The following is a 20,509-nucleotide window of genomic DNA, read 5'->3' on the forward strand; positions in this document are numbered from 1 at the left end:
ATCCTGAACTTAACCCAAAGCCACCCTTTGCTTCAGGCTGATGAGAGGAAGGGGTGGAGCCGTTAGAGACGGGGAGGGGAGGGTGCAAAACGAAGAGAGTCCGAACCTGGCGCAGCACACATCTGCCCCAAACCACTTCCTTTCCCTTTAACCTAGTTTTGCGCCGGTTTTTAATTCCTCCCCCCACCCCGACCCCCCCGACCCAGAAGAGGGTAGGTTACAAGAGCTTTCATGAAAACTTCTGTTGGGAAAAACCTCCAAACGTTCCTTTTTAAACCTATCTGGGTGCCTAGAATCAAAGGAGGGTGAGTGCCTCCGGCATCTCAAGATGGGGTCCAAGACAAATCTTCCTTGCATGGCCCTCCTCCCTTAAAGATTAAGTTCTCAATCATTTATTCATTCAGTAGCTATTTGTTGAAACCTGCTCTGGGTCAGTCACTGGAGTAGGCCCTAAAGATACAACAGAGAACAAGATGTACAAGTTTCCTGCCTTGATGGAGCTCATTAATCTAATGGGAAATATAGAATAAACAGACAAAATAAACTGCAGATGGAGAGCAGTGTTATGGAGGAAATAAGGCAACAGAAAATGAGAAGGTTGGGGGTAGGGAGTGTACACCTACGTTAGATGGACTGGTCAGAAAGGTCCCTTTCAGGAGGTTACATTTAATTTGAGAACTAATGGAGGAGAAGGAGCCAGTCAGGAGAAGGGCTGGGAGAAAATGGAACAGCAGGAAAGATCTTGGTATGTTCTAGGCATTTGCAAGGTCGGCTGGTTGAGTTTAGTGAGCAATTAGGAGTGGCCTCATGGAGACGGTGGAGAAGGCAGCATAGATGGGGGTGTGCAGGACCTTATATAAAGGCCTTAAATGAGGGCGATTTTCGACCCCCTGAAGGCTCTCTATACTCCTGCTTTTGGGGACCCACTCCACATTATATCCAAGAAATTAATATGTCCCCACATCCCTCAGTAAAATAAAATATATAAATAACTTCATAAAGGTTGAGATGAAATTTAGGATTAATTGACATATATCATGCAGTCACAAATATTCATTAATTTTGACTTACAAAGTTTATTCGGAGCCAGTTCCTTTTTTTCTCCCCTGTCTCAAGCATTTTTTATTAGGTCTGCGACAAGGTCTCAGCCCCTATGCTGTGGGCTATGAGTGCCTAGTGGATACCAAGGTGTGGAGTGATGAGAAGTTTGGATTTTATTCAAAGTGTCATGGAAAGTCATGGATGAGTTGTTTTTTTTTTTTTCATGGATGAGTTTTAAGCAGTGATACAATCTGATTTATATCACTTAAAGATTGCTCTGGCTTTTATGTGGAGAATGAATGAGGTGGGTGAGAGTAGAAGAGGTAAGATATGTTAGGATGTTGTGCAGGGCTGGAGTGGTGGCCTTGGAGAGACAGGTTTGAGATATATTTTGGGGATAAAAGTAACTGAATTTGCTGATGGATTGGATATGGGAGGGAGGGAAAGGAAGGAGATAGGGATGATTCCCAGGCTTCTAACTTTAATAAGTGAGTGGATGGTAATCCTATTTACTGTGATATGCCAGTGGGAGGAGTTTTTCTAGCAGAAAATTAAAAGTTTAATTTTGCAGATGGTAAATATGATATGTCTATGAGACATCTAAGGGAGATGTCAAGGAGGCAGTTGAATTACATCTGGAGGTGGGAGGAAAAAAATCTGGGCTGGATATATAAATTTAAGAGTTTTCTGCAATAGAAGAATAGTGACCTTCAGAGATTGGGGAAAGGAAGACAAGTTCTGCAAGGAGATTGAAAAGGAGTATCTAGTGGAGTAAACTGGAGAAAACCAGGAGAGAATGGAGTCACAGAGAAGCCTTGAAAGGGAGTGCTTCAAGAACGAGAGTGGTCAGCTGTGCCCAGTGCTGATTTCAGCCAGGTGTCCACTGGATTAGCAATCTAGTTTAGGTAGAAGTACTGTGTGTCCACCTTGTCATTCCCCATCTCAGGAACCTATGGTGACTTTGCCTTGTCAGCCACATCAAACTCAAATCCCTCTGCCATTTCTTCAATGTCCTCTATCATCTATTCCTCCTCTATTGGTTCATTCATTATTTATGATCCATGCTCATTTTCTGCCAAGCCCCGTGTTAATTGCAGGGTAAGTACGGATTCTGTCTTCTAGTGGCTCATGGTCACAAGCACCCGTCCTGAAGTAACATGTAGCAGGAATCAAATCTGCTATTTCAGCGAGGATGGGGGGGAAGGGGGAGAGGGATGGGAGGAGGTGTCTCTTCTTCAGCAGATTCACCCCCACTCTTTGTGCAGAACCTTCCATCAAAAATGACTTCCTTTCTTTCTTCCTCCAGGACCCACTTTAAGATTGACACCTGCATAAAGCTTGTTTCTTCAATAAGTATGCTTTCTCTCCTAAACCACGCTGTAAACTTCTTGAGATGCCATATATCTCTTTTGTATCCTTCACAGATGAAAGAACAACAGACACAGAGATGGATCTACCATGGGGCTTTGGAAACTTAAGCTTCAGAGCCTCCTACTTGCATAGGTCCCTTCCAAGGCCCCATACTTAATTTTGTATTCATAAACAGTGGGTGAAAACTGAAGACATATTTGCTGATGGTCTCTGAATTTACTAACTTCAAATATTTGTTGATTTATTAAGCTTGTTTTATTTATAGGGCTCTATATGAGAATTGTAGTTACTGCTTATATAATTCCCTTGCACAAAAGCCTTCAGTGGCTCCTTATTGCCTTTAATTAAATAGAAGTTTCCCAACCTGGCCTTCAAGGACTGCTTCCATGTGGCCAAATTCTATGTCTCCAGCCTTATTTCCCCCTAACTGAACCCCTTGCTGTCACCTTGGTATTGTTGTTCATACTGATTTCTCTGCTCGGAAAGGTCTCTTCCAACTCTACCTTTTGACATCCTAAGATAGCCTTTAGGCCCTTGCTCCTGGAAGAGAGGTCCCTGGATGAACCAAGTGACCTGAGAGCTTGTTAGAAACGCAGAAACTCAAATGCAGCTCCAGACCTACTGAATCAGAAACTGCATTTTAACAAAATCCACAGTCAAGTTTGAGATATACCGACTTAGAACATTTCGAAGGCCACCTCCTCCTTTTCAACCCTTTAAAATCCCTAAAGTGAGAAATGTTTTTCCTCTTTTGAACCTTCTTCATTCTTTGCTGGTACTTCTCTATGGTCACTTCATTCGGCCTTGAATCATGGTTAATTATGTACAACTTATCCTGTTAGATTGTGAGCTCTCTGACGGCAGTAACGGTGGAACTCAATTTAGGGATGAGTTAGTTGACTTGGTCTTTCTCTCGCTGCCCTGCTACATCCCCATATACACATGTAAACCAACCCAAACCTAGGTGGTGCTAGTGCTGTTTTAGTTGTTTCTCAGAATTTTGCAAGGATCTATATGTAAATTGACTCTCAAATGTGCCATGTGTGGGAGGGAAAGTCTGTTGCAATTATTTTTACTTAATAAAATGAGCATTTAACTATTATTTTATGTTATGAAAGCCTAAAATATCATTCCCTTTACCTTTGACTGCTGCTGAGTGATCAAATTATATCTTCATCCCTGAATTCCAGAGTAGGAGGAGAGCTGATCTAAATTATTCAAAAACAGCTGGTTACTTGTAACATTACACAAAAATTTTAGGTAAGGAAATTCCACAAATTTCTTTGATTAAAACAATATACAGGTTTCTTTTCCTTAAAAATATTAATTTAAAATTCCTACAAGAAATCAATGTTTATTGCAGAAAAATGTAAAAATATACATATTTCCCCCCCACCCCCCAAAAATCAACCTAACCTTTCTACCTGGAGATAACCACTGATATCACTTCGGTACATCTCCTTCCTGTTGGAATATTTCCTGGCCAATAAATATAGATCTATATCATCCCTTTTACTAGTTACATGGTATTTCACTATAAAGATATATCGCACATTTGTTTAATTGGTTCCACATCACTAGTTTGTTTCCAATTTTTTAATATTAAACAGTGCTGCAAGGAGCACTTTGTATATTCATCTGAGGATAAACTTTCTCAAATTCTGGTTTTAAGAAGATAACACTTAAAATTAGGATAAACTTCAAGTGATAGAAAACTCCAAACTACAGTAGCTTAAACAAGATAGAAGTTAATTTTTCTTATATAAACAACATTTTGAGATAAGTAATCAGGACTGGTGTGGCAGCTCCACAATCATCTGGAACCCAGGCTCCTTCTATCTTGTTGCTCCACATCCTCAACCTGTGGCTCCCACCTCATGGCCCAGGATGGCTGCTTGAGCTCAAGCTATCATATTCACATTCCAGTCAGCAGGAAGGAGGAAAGGGGGAAGAAGGGACTTCTCCCTGACACTTCAAAGACTCTTCCCTTGACGTGGATTTGGCCAGAATTTAGTAACATAGTCAGTCCTAACTGAGAAATATTTTGGAGGGCCCTGTGCCCAGCTTAAAAATAGGGGATTCTATTACTATATAAGAAGGGAAGAGCAGATATCAGAGTACAACAGCAGTCCCTGTACAAAAAGTAAGCACATTTTCCACGTTTTACTTACTGATTTCCCAACACTTAGTGAACAGTTTTTTAATGTCCAAATTAATCTAATTAATCTAACAGGCTAAATCAATTTCCTGTTGGTTCTTGATAGAGAAAACACATAGTTGGCTTATATCTTTTATATAATTGAAAATAACTAAAGCTACTTCTAAATTCCCTTCTTTAGACAAAGTAATTTCCTTTCTAATTTGATTTCCTTGGCATTTCCAAATCCTATTCCATCCTTCTGATGTATTTCTCATCTTCTCTTGATGTTGCTTTATTTTGGTCCCTAAGTCTGTTACCTTTTCTTCTGACTAAATCATAACTGGTTGAATTGAATTGAAACAGTTATTTGTCCTTTACTTTTGTGCATTTATTTCTTTAAATACTAAGAACAAAGCCCACTGATTGAGAACTTTTTATCTTCTCTTTTGTCCTCATTTTTTTTAACGGAAAAGATGGGTATTTTCTTTTTTGACTCTTCATGTTTAAAGACTAGTCAGCTGAATCACAAAAATTGCCAGCAAAAATAATAAGGCAGATTCAAGTGACTTGTATAGGGCAGTCAGAGAAAAATATACAAACGAGATTAAAAAGATGTATAAACTAAGGGTATGTGGAACCAGGGACTGTTACATAGAGTCCTTAGGATGTAACATGGTGACAAGATTTCATCCAATAAAAGGCTTTGGCAGGAGAATAGCAAGAAATTCTTCACTTTTCAGACAAGGACACCAAGGCCCAGCAAGTTGTGTCTTTCCCAAGGTTTTCAACTCCAGTGTCCTTCCCAGCATGAAGCCAGTTTTAGTGATTACGTTTGGGTCATGTCAAATTTTGCCTGGAAAAGCGCTATGTTAAAAAGTCTACTATATAAAAAGAAGGAAAAAAAAAAGAGAGAGAAAAAAAGTCTTATAAAGTAATGTGTGTGGTATTATACTATTTTAAAATGAAAAAAATGTATATATAAGTATATAAAATACTGGAAGTGTAAGCTGATAGGGTAGGGGGTCCCCAGAGAAAGAGAACCAGATATAGCCTTTTGACACGAGAAGCCATTTGAGGCTTAAGTCATTTTGCGATCTAAGTCTGGTCATATTGCTTGCCCTTGAACAGGTCTCAGTAATAATGATCTTAAGGGAACAAAAGAACAAACTGTTACCAGGCAAGATAAGTAGCAATATTAAAGATAATAAATCAGTTGTAAATACTCCAGGTTCTGTTTCAAAGGTAAAGATTGGCCTGAAGCACTTTCTTGAGCTGTTTTGCAGAATTCAAACCCCCGTCAAGCGCTCATCAGATCAACTGGAATCTTAAGGGACGATGATGTTGACATCTTCTGACCCTCTTGGCTTTAATCAACTAAAGCTTGAACTCTGTTGACCTTTGTCCCAATTCTATGCTGACTTCTCTGCTCAGACCCCTTCATGAATATGCATGTACCCTTAGCTTAAACTCTTACCCAATTTTGCTGTTTGGGGAGATACTGCTTTGGGAAAGATCCCTAGTGTTCTCCTTACTTGCTGCAAGTAATAAATCCCTCTTTCTCCCTATCTTTGGCCTGGGTGTGTCTTTTGGCTCAACACCCACTAAGAGGCGAACCCAGTTTTCAGGTAACAGGAGGAATGACACTAGTAATATGTCAGCAGTAGTTATTTTTGCGTGGCAATATTAAGGGAGATTTAAGTAAGTTCTTTTTTGTTTTGTGCATTTCGGGGTTTTCCAAGCTCTCTGTATTGAGTCCACATTATTTGCATTATTAGAAAAAATATTTAAAATGTACACTGTTGTATATTACTGTAGCACAAATGGAAGAGATGGAGAAGGGTTGAAAAGGTGTTTTGGATATTTTTAAACGAGTATTGTCATAAACCGAAATATAGCAATAAATAAATGTACTCAAATATTTAAGCCAGTTGATAGCTCTGTCTGGGAAATTATGAGGCTGAGGAACAAATAGCACAGCAGTTAGTGGACACTATGCCCTTTTCCCAAAATCTTTTTCTGATCTCCTTTCAAAAGGGGCCCTCCCTCAAGATTAGTTTTTAGAAAGGTGTAGGATTCTGAATTTTTTTTTTGGCCTCATGGCTTGTGGGATGTTAGTCTGGGCAGTGAGAGCACAGAGTCCTAACCACTGGACTGCCAGAGAATTCCCCAGGATTCTGATTTTATTACCCCTTAGATTGCATCAGGCTCCAGGCAGCTATACAAAAAAAACCCTGAGATAGTGTGGATTCAGATATGAAGGGACTAGCTATTGGCTCCCACTCTCAGAAGCCAACTCAACCCCAACTGGCAATAAATTTTTTAAAAATTGAAGTATAGTTGATTTAAAATATTGTGTTAGTTTCAGGCGTACAGCTAAGTGATTCAATTATATATATATTTTTCAGATTATTTTCCATTTTATGTTATTAAAAGATATTGAATATAGCTCGCTGTGCTATACAGTAAATCCTTGTTGCTTATCTATTTTACATATAGTGGTGTGTATCTGTTAATCCCATACTCCTAATTTTTCCCTCCCCCGGCTTTCCCCTTTGGTAACCATGAGTTTGATCTCTATGTCTGTGAATCTGTTTCTGTTTTGTAAATAAATTCATTTGTATTAGTTTTTAGATTCCACATATAAATGATATATAATATTTGTCTTTCTCTGTCTGACTTCACTTAGTATGATAATCTCTAGGTCCATCCATGTTGCTGCAAATGGCATTTTTTAATTCTTTTTATGGCTAATATTCCATTGTATATATGAAGCACATCTTCTTTTCCTTTTATCTGTTGATGGACACTTAGGTTGCTTTCATGTCTTGGCTATTGTAAATAGTGCTACTATGAACATTGGGGTGCATGTATCTTTTTTAATTAAAGTTTTTGTTGTTGTTGTTGTTTGGTCGCACGACTTGTGGGATCTTAATTCCCGGACCAGGGATCTCGAACCCGTGTCCCCTGCAGTGCAAGTGTGGAGTCCTAACCACTGGACCACCAGGGAAGTCCCTGCATTAGAGTTTTCATCTTTTCCAGATACATGCCCAGGAGAAGGATCGCTGGATCATATGGTAGCTATATTTTTAGTTTTTTTGAGGAACCTCCATAATGTTCTCCATAGTGGCTGCACCAATTTACATTCCCACCAACAGTGTAGGAGGGTTCCCTTTTCTCCACACCCTCTCCAGCATTTATTATTTGTAGACTTTCTGATGATAGCCATTCTGACCTGTGTGAAGTGATATCTCACTGTGATTTTGATTTGTGTTTCTCTAGTAATTAGCAATGTTGAGCATCTTTTCATGTCCAACTGGCAATAAATTTAATCCCATATTTTCTATTTTATAATTGAATTATTTGGGCTGTACTTTTAGCATTGTGTTGAGAATTCTGGAAAATGGTTTTGTTTTAAAAATTAAGGCCAATAAGTCACAAACTGGGAGCAAATATTTGCAAAAGACATGTCTGATAAAGGATTGTTACCCAAAATATACGAAAAGCTCTTAAAATTGTAAGAAAATGAACAACCCAATTAAACAATGAGCTGAACAGATACCCAAGAAGATATACAAATGGAAAATAAACATATGAAAGATGCCATGCATCATATGTCTTCAGGTAACTGCAAATTTAAACAACATTCAGATCCCATTACACACCTATCAGAATGGCCAAATTCCAAAACACTGACAACACCAAATGCTGATGAGGATGTGGAGTAATAGGGACTGTCATTTATTGCTGGTGGGAACACAAAATGGTACAGCCACTTTGGGAGACAGTTTGGCAATTTCTTACAAAACTGAACATATTCTTACCATATGATCCAGCAATCATGCTTCTTGGTATTTACCCAAAGGAGTTGAAAACTTATGTCCACACAAAAACCTGCACATGGATGTTTATAGCAGCTTTATTCATAACTGCCAAAACTTGGAAGCAACCAAGTCCTTCAGTAGGTGATAGATAAATAAACTGTGGTATATCCAGACAATGGAATATTCAGTGCTAAAAAGAAATGAGCTATCAAGCTACAAAAAGACATGGAGGAACCTTAAACACATATTGCTAAGTGAAAGAAGCTAATCTGAAAAGGCTACATACTGTATAATTCCAACTATATGACATGTGGAAAAGGCAAAACTATGGGGACAGTAAAAAGAGCAATGGTTGCCAGGGGCTAGAGAGGAGGGAGGAATGGGCAGGCAGAGCACAGAGGATTTTTAGGGCAGGGAAACTATTCTGTATGATACTGTAATACTGGATACATGTCATTATATGTTGTCAAAACCCTTAGAATGTACAACACCAAAAGTGAAACCTAATGTACTTTGGACTTTGGGTGACAATACTGTGTCTATCAAGTTTAACAAATGCAACATTCTGGTGGGGGATGTTGATGCTGGGGGTTGGATGGGGGGGGGCGGGAGCAGGAGGTAGATGGAAAATCTCTGTACCTTCCATTCATTTTGCTGTGAACCTAAAACTGCTCTAAAAAAATAAAAAAGTTAAGGCCAGCACTTAGTCTTTAATTCAGGGACACTTTTCCAGTTAAAAAACTAGACTTTCCAGATATAAAGCAGTTAGGTAAAAAAAAAAAAATGTACATGCATTCCAGGTTGTGTGTGAGGGTGTGAAAGTAGATGAGCATTTGTACCCTTGCCTTTTAGAAGACAAAAATTAAATGTTCCAGAAATCTTTAAAAGATACTTTAAGAAAAAAAATTTTTTTCTGTTCTATTAAGTATTTCTTATCAGATCTCATGAATGCAACACTAACAGCAATTATTAAAGCAAATTTTGTGTGAGTAGCTTTGGGAGGACAGTCATTACAAAACACGGGACAAGTATGGAAAATACTCCCCTGTGGGGAAAAAAAAACTGCTAAAAAATTAATTTCCAGATGGTCAACTCAGATGGCTTGGTTCATTTGGAATGTTTTAGAAATTGAAAACACTGAAATTGGGAAAACACTGAAATTGGGGAAACTCAGAAATCTATAATTCTTATTAATGACTGAAATTACTAAGTAAACAAGCCACAGGATCTAGAGAGCTCACTGGCTACTGAATAGAGTGCATTTCAAGTAGAAATAGGTTCTGTAATTTTTCCAGCAGGTGACAGCAGAGAGCTGTGTACAATTTAATGTTTTCTTAAATGAGGAGTGGAAATCCTCAAGGTGGAGAATTAGAAAGAGCTTTAGTTGTCACAGAACACCTTCAGTTTATAGATGAAGAAACTGAGCTACCAAAGATTACCTGACCTTCCTAAGGCAAAACTCTTCACTAACATAAATTCCTCGAAACACGTCAGGCTATGCAAATTTCACTTATAATTACATTATACTCAAAGCAAGCAAATTTAATTAGATATGAAAAAATATAATATTTCACATGAAATATTAAGGTATGATAAAAAAGCTTTTGGAGTATTTCCCTTTTTGATTAAACCTTAAAAAAAAAGAAAGAGGGGCCATCTGAAAGCTTTCTGATGGGAGGCGCACTGACAGGGAAAAAGTACAGATTTGGGAAGCAAGCCTGAATTTGATTCTTCATCCATCTCATTTCTGTTGTCTCACCTTGAATAAATTATTCAAGCTTTGTGTTCACTTTTTAAAAATTTCCTTTAAAAAATTATTTTATGTATTTAAACAAATTTTTAATTGAAGTATAGTTGATTTACGATGTTGTATTAGTTGCAGGTGTACAGTAAAGTGATTCAGTTATACCTACATACATATCTACTTTTTTTCAGATTCTTTTCCCTTCTAGGTTATTACAAAATATTGAGTATAGTTCCTTGTGCTATACTGTTCACTATTAAATGGAGTGATAATAAGTATCCCATAGGGTTGTTGCAAGGTTTAGATGAGATCACGCTTGCAATGCGCTTGGCTCATAACATATCAGACACTCAATAAATATTACTTCCTTTTTCTACCCACTCTGGGGCACTCAGAGGTGGAGAAGCTGGGTACTTCCATTAATGGGGCTGCCAGATAAAACACAGGACATCCAGTTAAATTTTAATTTCAGGTAAATGACAAGTAATTTTTTAGTATGTGTATGTCCCATGCAAAATCTGGGACATACATACACTAAAAAAGTGTCCGTTTTTGCATGTGACATACTCATACTAAAAATTACTTGTTGTTTATCTGAAATTAAAATTAAACTGGGTATCCTGTATTTTTCTTTGCTAAACCTGGCAACCCTAATTTTTAAAGGCTCCTGATTTATTACAAAATGAAGAAACACCAAAGCAGTGTTATACAATTAGTGGTAAATTTTAACATATTTACATTTAATAAGTTAGAATGCCAAACCAAGAAATATATTTTAATATAACCGCTAGTCAGAAGATAATGGTGGGACTTATAATAAATATCAACTCACAGGGCACTACAGGAATCATGGTCTGGTATTGGGACATGCACTTCAAACTACATAAAAAATGTCTTTTAAAAATCTTTTTTGTGTGCCTTTGTGACTGTATTGTAATCTCATTTGGAGATGAGGTCCAAGATCTAAATTTGGGGTTCTTTGTGGCTATGAGGGCTCTGCCAAACAGCTCTCTGGGCCCCCATAATTAGCCTTACTCACTTTCTAATATAATAGTAGAGATGCTTGGTACTTTATCCTGGAAAAATGTTTCCTTTGTCAAAAATGACAAGATCTTTTATGTGGTTGTATTTTATGTATTATTTCTTTGTTGACGTTGGGGAAAAAGGCAGAGAAAGCTAACGGGATGAATGCAGCCAAGGGACATAGTGGCCCAATTTCTACCCTGCAAGGAACTAGAGGAGCTGCAGCAAAACTTTAATATACCCCAAAGGAGGGCACGTTCTCCTTTTAACCACTTGCATAAAGGAGAGTTATAGTTTATTATATACTAAAGTTGTCTGTTCATCACATCACAAGTACTTCTTTAGACCACGGAACCACAAAGGTATTAGGAAAGAAGTAGCCTAGACAAATCTAATTAAGTAGCTGGCCTCAGTGTTTGACACTGTGCCAGGCTTACAAATAAAGCCAAAACTCTAAAATATATATTGTTAGGGATCTCTGTAAAAATTACATTTATTAAACACTGAATAAATTTAAAAGAATATTTGAAAGATATGTGTGAGGAGAAAAGAATCGTGATGCAACAGACTCCTGTGTATACCTCACCCCTCAGTTTTAGGAAACAAAGCAAAACATCATCGTGACCTCTGAAGTCCCCTAGGGTCCCCTCCCAGATCCCTTTCCTTCCCTCTCCCTCAGAGGGAACCGTTATCTTGAATTTGTGTTTATAAATTCCCTTGCTTTTCATTACAGGTTTACCACATACATTTATTTTCCTTATATTTATGTGTATATATGTGCTTAAAATTTTAAGAGAAATATGGCATGCATACAAAATCGGTGTGAAAATATATATGTTTAGTTTAAACTACAACAGTGAATACCTGTGAATCTATTACCAGGCCAAGATAGAACATTGTCAAGACCCATGCCTACTTCTCTCCAATTGCATCTCCTCTCTTCTTCCCAGAGATGAATATTATCTGGAATTTTGGATTAACCATTTTTTGTTGTGGTAAAATACACATGATATTTACCATTTTAACTATCTTTATGTGTATGGTGCCGTGGCATCAAGTTCATTCATGTTGTTGTGCAACATCACCACCATCCATCTCCAGAACTTTTTTATCTTTCAACTGAAACTCTGTACTCATTAATACTAACTCTTCATTCCCTCCTCCCCACCCTAGATCCTGGAAGCCATGATTCCACTTCCTCTGTGAATTTTACTACTCTAGTGCCTTATATAAGTGGAATCATACATTATTTGTCCTTTTGTGTCTGGCTTATTTAATTTAACATAAAGTCTTTGAGCTTCATCCATGTTGTAACATATGTTAGAATTTCCTTCCTCTTAAGAAAAGGTTTAAATTCATCTGTGGAATGGGATTGCATTGAATCTATAGATCTATTTGAGGACATCTGACATTTTTATTAATGCAAATCTTACAGTCTATGAACATAGCAAAGCCCTCTGTTTATTTTGGTATTCTTTAATATCTCTTAATAAAGCTTTATAATTTTTCCCCATAGAGATCCGGTGCACCTTTTGTTAGATTTATTCCTGGGTACTTCATATTTTTAATCTATTGGTAGCTGGTGTATAGAAATGCGCTTGATTTTCATTTATTGATTTTGTTTCTAATACACTTGCTTGCTAAGTTCTCTCTTTTTAAAATATAAATTTATTTATTTTATTTATTTTTGGCTGCATTGGGTCTTCGTTGCTGCACACAGGCTTTCTCTAGTTGCGGCAAGCTAGGGCTACTCTTCGTTGCGGTACCCGAGCTTCGCATTGTGGTAGCTTCTCTTGTTGCGGAGCATGGGCTCTAGGCGTGCGGGCTTCAGTAGTTGTGGCACGCAGGCTCAGTAGTTGTGGCTCGCAAGCTTAGTTGCTCCGCGGCTTGTGGGATCTTCCCAAGGGCTTGAACCCTTGGCTCCTGAATTGGCAGGCAGATTTTTAACCATTGCGCCACCAGGGAAGCCCTCACCATTATGTTTGCTAATAGTTTTACTTTTTTAAAATCATGTATGTATGTTCAATTTTGTCAAAGACTTTTTCCCCTTACTCAGCTAACGTGGTACATTTCATTACTTGGTTTTCCTTTTTCATAACTTTGCATTATGAAAAATTTCCAATGTACATAAAAGTTGAAAGGATAGTACAGTGAACACACATATACCTATGATTTAGGCACAAAAATTGTGAACATTTTACTATTTTTGCTTTATCTATGTATATATAAATAATATATACTTTTTTTGAGTGGGCTGTATATTTTTTTTTCTTTTTTATTTTTTTATTTATATATACTTTTTTTGAGTGGGCTGTATATTTTTTTCTTTCTTTTTTTGAGTATATTTATATATACTTTTTTTGAGTGGGCTGTATATTTTTTTCTTTCTTTTCTTTTGATAACTTTGAGTCCACACATTTTATTTTATTATTTATTTATTTATTTTTGACCATGTCACACGGCTTGTGGTGTCTTAATTCCCTGACCAGGGATTGAACCCAGGTCCTGGGCAGTGAGAGCGCTGAGTCCTAAACACTGGACCGCCAGGGAATTCCCTGTATGTTTTTTTTTCTTAACCATTTAAAGATAACCTGCAAATATGATGACATACTTCAGTATGCAGCTCATAAATATAAGGACTTTTTCCTATTAAAACGTAATATGTTATACCTAGGAAAATGAATAATTAATTGACTTCTTAATATTCAGTCTACAAGACATTCCTGGGGTAAATCCAACTTGGGAATAGTGTATTATCCTTTTAAACACTGCTGAATTCAGTTTGCTAATACTTTACTTAGGATATTTGCACCTATGTTCGTGAGTGAACTTGGTATATCATTTTCCTTTCTGTGCTGTCCTTGTAATGTTTTGGAATGTTGCTTTGGCATTGTTTTTAATTTAATTTAATTAATTAAATTTAAATTTATATTAATTTAATGTGTCCATTAAATTAAGCTTGGTAATTGTGCTATTCAAATTTCATAAATCCTTACTGATTTTGTTTTCTTTTGTTGCCTGCTTGGTTTATTGATCACTTGAGGATATTACTGTCTCCCGTTATGATGATGGATTTTTCAGTCGTGTCTTTTAGTCTGTCAGTTTTTGTAGTATAGTTTTCATCATTATGTAGTGAACTTTTCGTATCTAATAATATTTTTTGCTTTCAAGTACATTTTATCTTGTTACTTTGTTACTTACGTAGTTATGTCAGCTTTCTTTTACTTTGTATTTGCTTAGTGTGTCTTTTCCATTCTTTTGATTTCAACCTTTCTGTATCCTTATATTCTAGATGGGTTTTTTAAAAAGTGTATAGAGCTGGATTTTTCACTGCTCTGACAAGCCTTTAACTGCAGCATCTATCGCATTATACTTATTGCAATTACTGATTTTTTTTTTAGCTATTTGGTTCCCCTTTTTATGATTATTTTTTCTCTGCCCTCTTAACTTTGTTTTGATTGCCAACTTTTTATCACTACATTTCCCCCCCCCCATTAGTTTAGAAGCTAAATATTTTATTCTTAGACTTTTAGTACTTGATCTAAAAATTTGTTATGAGTACTTAACTCATCAAAGTCCAAAGTAAATCATTACCCTTTTGCCTTTTTCAAACACTGTGAGAACCTGAAAACACTTTAATTCCAATCACCCACTTTCTGACTTACGTTACTGGGTTGTATATTTTAGTTCTACCTTAACTGAGGTTGGGTTTTGTTGTTTTGTTTGTTTGTTTGTTTTTTGGGGGTTTTTTTCCTGTACAGTTTTTCTTATGCACAGAGCAGGGAGGGGCCTCAGTTTCTTGGCAACTGCTTTCCTCATGGTGGCCAGGGCATTGCTCAGTTCTCTTGTTTTCTTCTTGGCACAGATACGTGTCCCTAATGTTTTCTGGATAAACTTGAGGGCCTGCTTGTCCCTGGAGACCTTGAACATCTCTGTGTCATGTTGCTCATTTAGGGCAAAGCTGCACACCTCTTGGATCACGTCCTGAGGGAACTCGGTGTGCTTGATGAGGTGCCCAAGGCCACAGCTGTGTCTTGGCTGAGTCATGATCTTGGTCACCTTCTGGCCCTTGTTGAGCCCATGGCCACAGGGTAGCACAGAGCCATGGTTAGACCTATACTGCGGTCCCTGGGGCCAGATGGCAGCAGATACCCTTTTGTTAGTTTTTTAATGCCTTAGAAACTTACTATAGTTTTATGTAGTCAATAGATTAGATAAAATAGATAGTCCCTATGTGGTTAATTATTTTACCATTTACTGCTCTACCCTCCTTTTCATTTGTTTGAGATTCCTTCTTTTTCACCTTCGTTCTTTATAGATTTTCAGTGGGTATAGAATTCTAAGTTGATTGTAATTTCCTCTCAACACATTGAAAGTATTGTTTCATTATCTTCTTATTTTATTTTTAAATTTTTGGCCGCGTTGGGTCTTTGTTGCTGCACGTGGGCTTTCTCTAGTTGCGGCGAGCGGAGGCTACTCTTGTTTGCAGTGCGCAGGCTTATTGCGGTGGCTTCTCTTGTTGCAGAGCACGGGCTCCAGGCACACAGGCTTCAGTAGTTGTGGTGCATGGGCTTAATTGCTCTGAGGCATGTGGGATCTTCCCGGACCAGGGCTTGAACCCATGTCCCCTGCATTGGCAGGCAGATTCTTAACCACTGCGCCACCAGGGAAGTCCTGTTCTATTATCTTCTTACCTTTATTGTTGCTCTTAAGAAGTTGGCTATCAGTCTAATGTTGCAGCTTTGAAGTTATCTGACCTTTCTCTCTGCTTTTACGATCTAGTCTGTCTTTGGTGTTCTGCAATTTTATTATCATGTGTTGGATTGGAAATCTCCTTTTATTTCTTTTAGAAATTCAGTGGGGGCTTCCCTGGTGGCACAGTAGTTAAGAATCCACCTGCTAATGCAGGGGACATGGGTTCGAGCCCTGCTTCGGGAAGATCAGACCTGCCGCGGAGCAACTAAGCCCGTGTGCCACAACTACTGAGCCTGCGCTCTAGAGCCTGCGAGCCACAACTACTGAAGATGGCGCACCTAGAGCCCGTGCTCCTCAACAAGAGAAGCCACTGCAATGAGAAGGCCGCACACTGCCACGAAGAGTAGCCCCCACTCGCCACAACTAGAGAAAGCCCGTGTGCAGCAACAAAGACCAAACGCAGCCAAAAATAAATAAATAGATAGACAGATTAAAAAAAAGGAAAGAAATTAATTGGGATTCTTGAATCTGAGTATTCTTTCATATTTCATTTCTTTGGCTCACTGTGCTATAGCTTGAGTCATTTCTTCAGGTGTTTTCTAGTTCACTAATTCTCTCTTCAGTGTGTCTAATCTGCTATTAATTCAGTCCACTCAGTTTTAAATTTTATTTATTACATTTTTCAGTTCCAGAATTTTATTTATTTTTTTAAACTACTTGATCATTTTTGTAGCTCTTCTTATTTACTCATATTATTTCTTTTTTATTTCTTAAAAGCTCTAAAATAGTTCTTTTATATTGTGTTTCTGATCATTCCTATATCTAAAGTTTTTATAAATCTGATTCTGCTGCCTATATTCCTGCACCTCTTGCTCCTGGAGCTTAGCTTCCTTGGGTTTTGTGATTTTTTCCCCCCATTTAAAAAAATTGAATTGCTTATTGAGTTTTGAGAGATCTTTAAATATTTTGGGTATAAATTCTTTTTTTAAATTAATTTTTATTGGAGTGTAGTTGCTTTGCAATGTTGTGTTAGTTTCTACTGTACAGCAAAATGAATCAGCTATACATATACATATATCCCCTCTTTTTTGGATTTTCTTCCCATTTAGGTTACCACAGTGCATTAAGTAGAGTTCCCTGTGCTACAGTATATTCTCATTAGTTTTTGTGATTTTTTTTTGAATTTTTGAATTTTATTTTATTTATTTTTTTATACAGCAGGTTCTTATTAGTCATCAATTTTATACACATCAGTGTATACATGTCAATCCCAATCTCCCAATTCATCACACCACCATCCCCACGCCCCTGCGACTTTCCCCCCTTGGTGTCCATACGTTTGTTCTCTACATCTGTGTCTCAACTTCTGCCCTGCAAACCAGTTCATCTGTACCATTTTTCTAGGTTCCACATACATGCGTTAATATACGATATTTGTTTTTCTCTTTCTGACTTACTTCACTCTGTATGACAGTCTCTAGATCCATCCACGTCTCAACAAATGACCCTATTTCGTTCCTTTTTATGGCTGAGTAATATTCCATTGTATATATGTACCACATCTTCTTTATCCATTCATCTGTCGATGGGCATTTAGGTTGCTTCCATGACCTGGCTATTGTAAATAGTGCTGCAATGAACATTGGGGTGCATGTGTCTTTTTGAATTATGGTTTTCTCTGGGTATATGCCCAGTAGTGGGATTGCTGGATCGTATGGTAATTCTATTTTTAGTCTTTTAAGGAACCTCCGTACTGTTCTCCATAGTGACTGTATCAATTTACGTTCCCACCAACATTGCAAGAGGGTTCCCTTTTCTCCACACCCTCTCCAGCATTTGTTGTTTGTAGATTTTCTGATGATGCCCATTCTAACTGGTGTGAGGTGATACCTCATTGTAGTATTGATTTGCATTTCTCTAATAATTAGTGATGTTAAGCAGCTTTTAAAAATCATTTTTAAAAAATTTTACTGCAGTATAGTTGATTTACAATGTTGTGTTAATTTCTGCTATACAGCAAAGTGACTCAGTTATATATATATGTGTGTGTGTGTGTGTGTGTGTGTGTGTGTGTGTGTGTATGTGTATATATATATATTCTTTTTCATGTTCTTTTCCATTATGGTTTATTACAGGATATGGAATATAGTTCCCTGTGCTATACAGTAGGACCTTTTTCTTTATGGGTTTTGTGATTTTTTTTTTTTTTTTTTTTGCAGCACTCTTAGGGGTTAATAATTTATCCCCGTTCTCCCTATTGCCCTAGGATCTTCAACTGGGCACCAGATATATATATATATTTTTAAAATTTTATTTATTTATTTGTTATTTTATGGCTGTGTTGGGTCTTCGTTTCTGTGCGAGGGCTTTCTCTAATTGCAGCAAGTGGGGGCCACTCTTCATCGCGGTGCGTGGGCCTCTCACTATCGCAGCCTCTCTTGTTGCGGAGCACACGCTCCAGACGTGCAGGCTCAGCAATTGTGGCTCACCGGCCTAGCTGCTCCGCGGCATGTGGGATCTTCCCAGACCAGGGCTCGAACCCGTGCCCCCTGCACTGGCAGGCAGACTCTCAACCACTGCGCCACCAGGGAAGCCCCCAAGGGTTTTGTGATTTTTGACTGTGATTTAATATTTCTTAAAATTTTATCTGTGGGAATTTTGGAGGGCCTGAGATAAAGGTGGGTTCATCTAAGAGGATTTGTATTTGCTTCTTCCAGCACTTAGGACCACTTTACATTACATTCTCTGCTAGAGGCTTTTCAGACCATCCAATTAATATGAATCTGCGCTGCAAACTTGTTTTAGCGCTAGCTTTTGGTTACACATTTTCAGGAAGTTGTTTCACTTTCCTGTGGTAACAAGAATCAAGACAGCCCATTTTGGTTGCAGACCTTCCAGGTGGAAGGATTAGATTTATTTCTGGATTAGCCTACCAGTAAAAGTATAGCCTTTAAGGGCCTGACCTGTATGAGGAGGTATCCAGTTAGAATCTCCACCTTAGGCAGACCTGGGGCTCTGTCTCCTGTCCGAGGAGCTCCTTGAGGTCTTGAAAACTGAGAGCCAACTGGTTTGATAATTTCTCCATTTATCTCTGGGTTCCTACCATCACTTGGTTTTGGATGAATATTCCTTATTTTTATTCATGCATTTAGAAGAAAATATTTTTCGTATTTCATCCAGAATTTTTCGTTTTCATTAGGGGAATTAGTTAGGACGCCTGGATTTATGATATCATCCAAAATGCAAGTCTGCATCACTTATTTTTCAATAATATTCTTAAAGCTTCTTTAGAAAATACTCAGGCTTTTATGTGCATTGCCTTTATGTGCCAAACCTTTCTTACATCTCTTTATATTATTCTTTCCTTTCAATACCCTGTCCTTTAAGTATGACACATACTCATTGAACTTTAGCATGTGAAACTGATATCTTTGGCTGATGAAGAATTAATTATGTAATGTTAGGCAGAGAAAAAGATTTCAAGGGCAGCTGAGGTCTGCAATGTTCATGCAGTTTTGGATCATTTTTGCCTCTTGTTTTCTCTTATGGTTTAAACTTCAATTTTTAAATACTTCTAAATTGCCCTGTTTACTTTCCGCCTTAACATCTCTGGTAAACAGAACAGTTAATGTTTATCAAAGGAACATTTTTAAGGACAGCGTGAGCACATTGGATGATCTCTGTTTTCAGCGTGTTGGGTTTTGAAGCACATAATAGAAGCATTTTGAGCATCTGATTCTCCACATTTTATCAAATAACAAGTTTTATTTTCTATGAGTGCACTGATTATCGCAGCAAGAGCAAGAAAACACGGCAAAGAGGAGAGGAGATGGGCTCAACTCTCGCTTCTATTTCTCAGCCTTTCTTTTTCTCACTTTCCTTCTATTTCCTAAAACCTCTGACCAGCTTGGAGGAAGCCATACCCCACTCCTCCTGAAAAAGAACAAAGATGGTACTCTTCTTACTCTCAGGAGCGTTCTCCCAGGTGACCTGCTTCAATCTCAGTTTTTTTCTGGGACATCATTTTCTCCTTTTTTTCTCTCCTGTCTCTCTGGTTTCTCCTTCTCACCTCCTTCTCAGCTCTTTTCTCTTTACCTACTCCTTAAATGCCAGTGTTCCTTAAGGCTGTGCAAGAGACCATTTTCTCTTTTTCATCTAAACACTCACCCCCACCTGTGGCTCTGTTCACTACTTTATGCTGATGATTCACAAAGATATATCTCCAGGTCAGCCTCCCCAGGAGCTCCAGATCCTCATAACCAGCTACCTACTGGGCACCTCCACCTGGATGGCTCAGGGGCTTCTCAACCCAGTATGTCCCAACTCATTTTTCCACTCAGCTCTCCACCTCCACTAATATCTGCTTCTCTTCCTGCTTCTGTTTCAGCCGGAACCTATTTTACACCATTCTGTTTCTTTATATCCTTATCTCCTTCTTTCTCTAAGGAGGGCCAGTTTTTTCTTTATATATATAATTATGTATATATAAATTTCTATATTATAGTATATCATTATATATTCATTTTCTATTCCATTACCAGTGCTACTGCCACATCCAGCCTGGCCCTTATCCTTTCTTGCTTAGGCCACTACATTTGCATCTTTTTTTCTTTTTCAAGCCACTCCACGCGGCTTGCGGGATCTTAGTTCCCTGACCAGGGGTTGAACCCGGCC

General features: G+C 37.9%; 1 protein-coding gene and 1 pseudogene across 2 annotated transcripts in view; one reads left to right on the forward strand and one right to left on the reverse strand.

Annotated features, from left to right (window-relative positions):
* The window catches only part of LOC132354513 (large ribosomal subunit protein eL19), a 410,792-nt gene that overhangs the window by 265,123 nt on the left and 125,160 nt on the right, over window positions 1-20,509 (forward strand). The window lies entirely within an intron of this gene.
* LOC132355800 (large ribosomal subunit protein eL36-like) lies at window positions 432-15,246 on the reverse strand (annotated as a pseudogene).

The sequence above is a fragment of the Balaenoptera ricei genome, chromosome 20, assembly GCF_028023285.1.
Source record: "Balaenoptera ricei isolate mBalRic1 chromosome 20, mBalRic1.hap2, whole genome shotgun sequence".
Taxonomy (NCBI): Eukaryota; Metazoa; Chordata; class Mammalia; order Artiodactyla; family Balaenopteridae; genus Balaenoptera; species Balaenoptera ricei.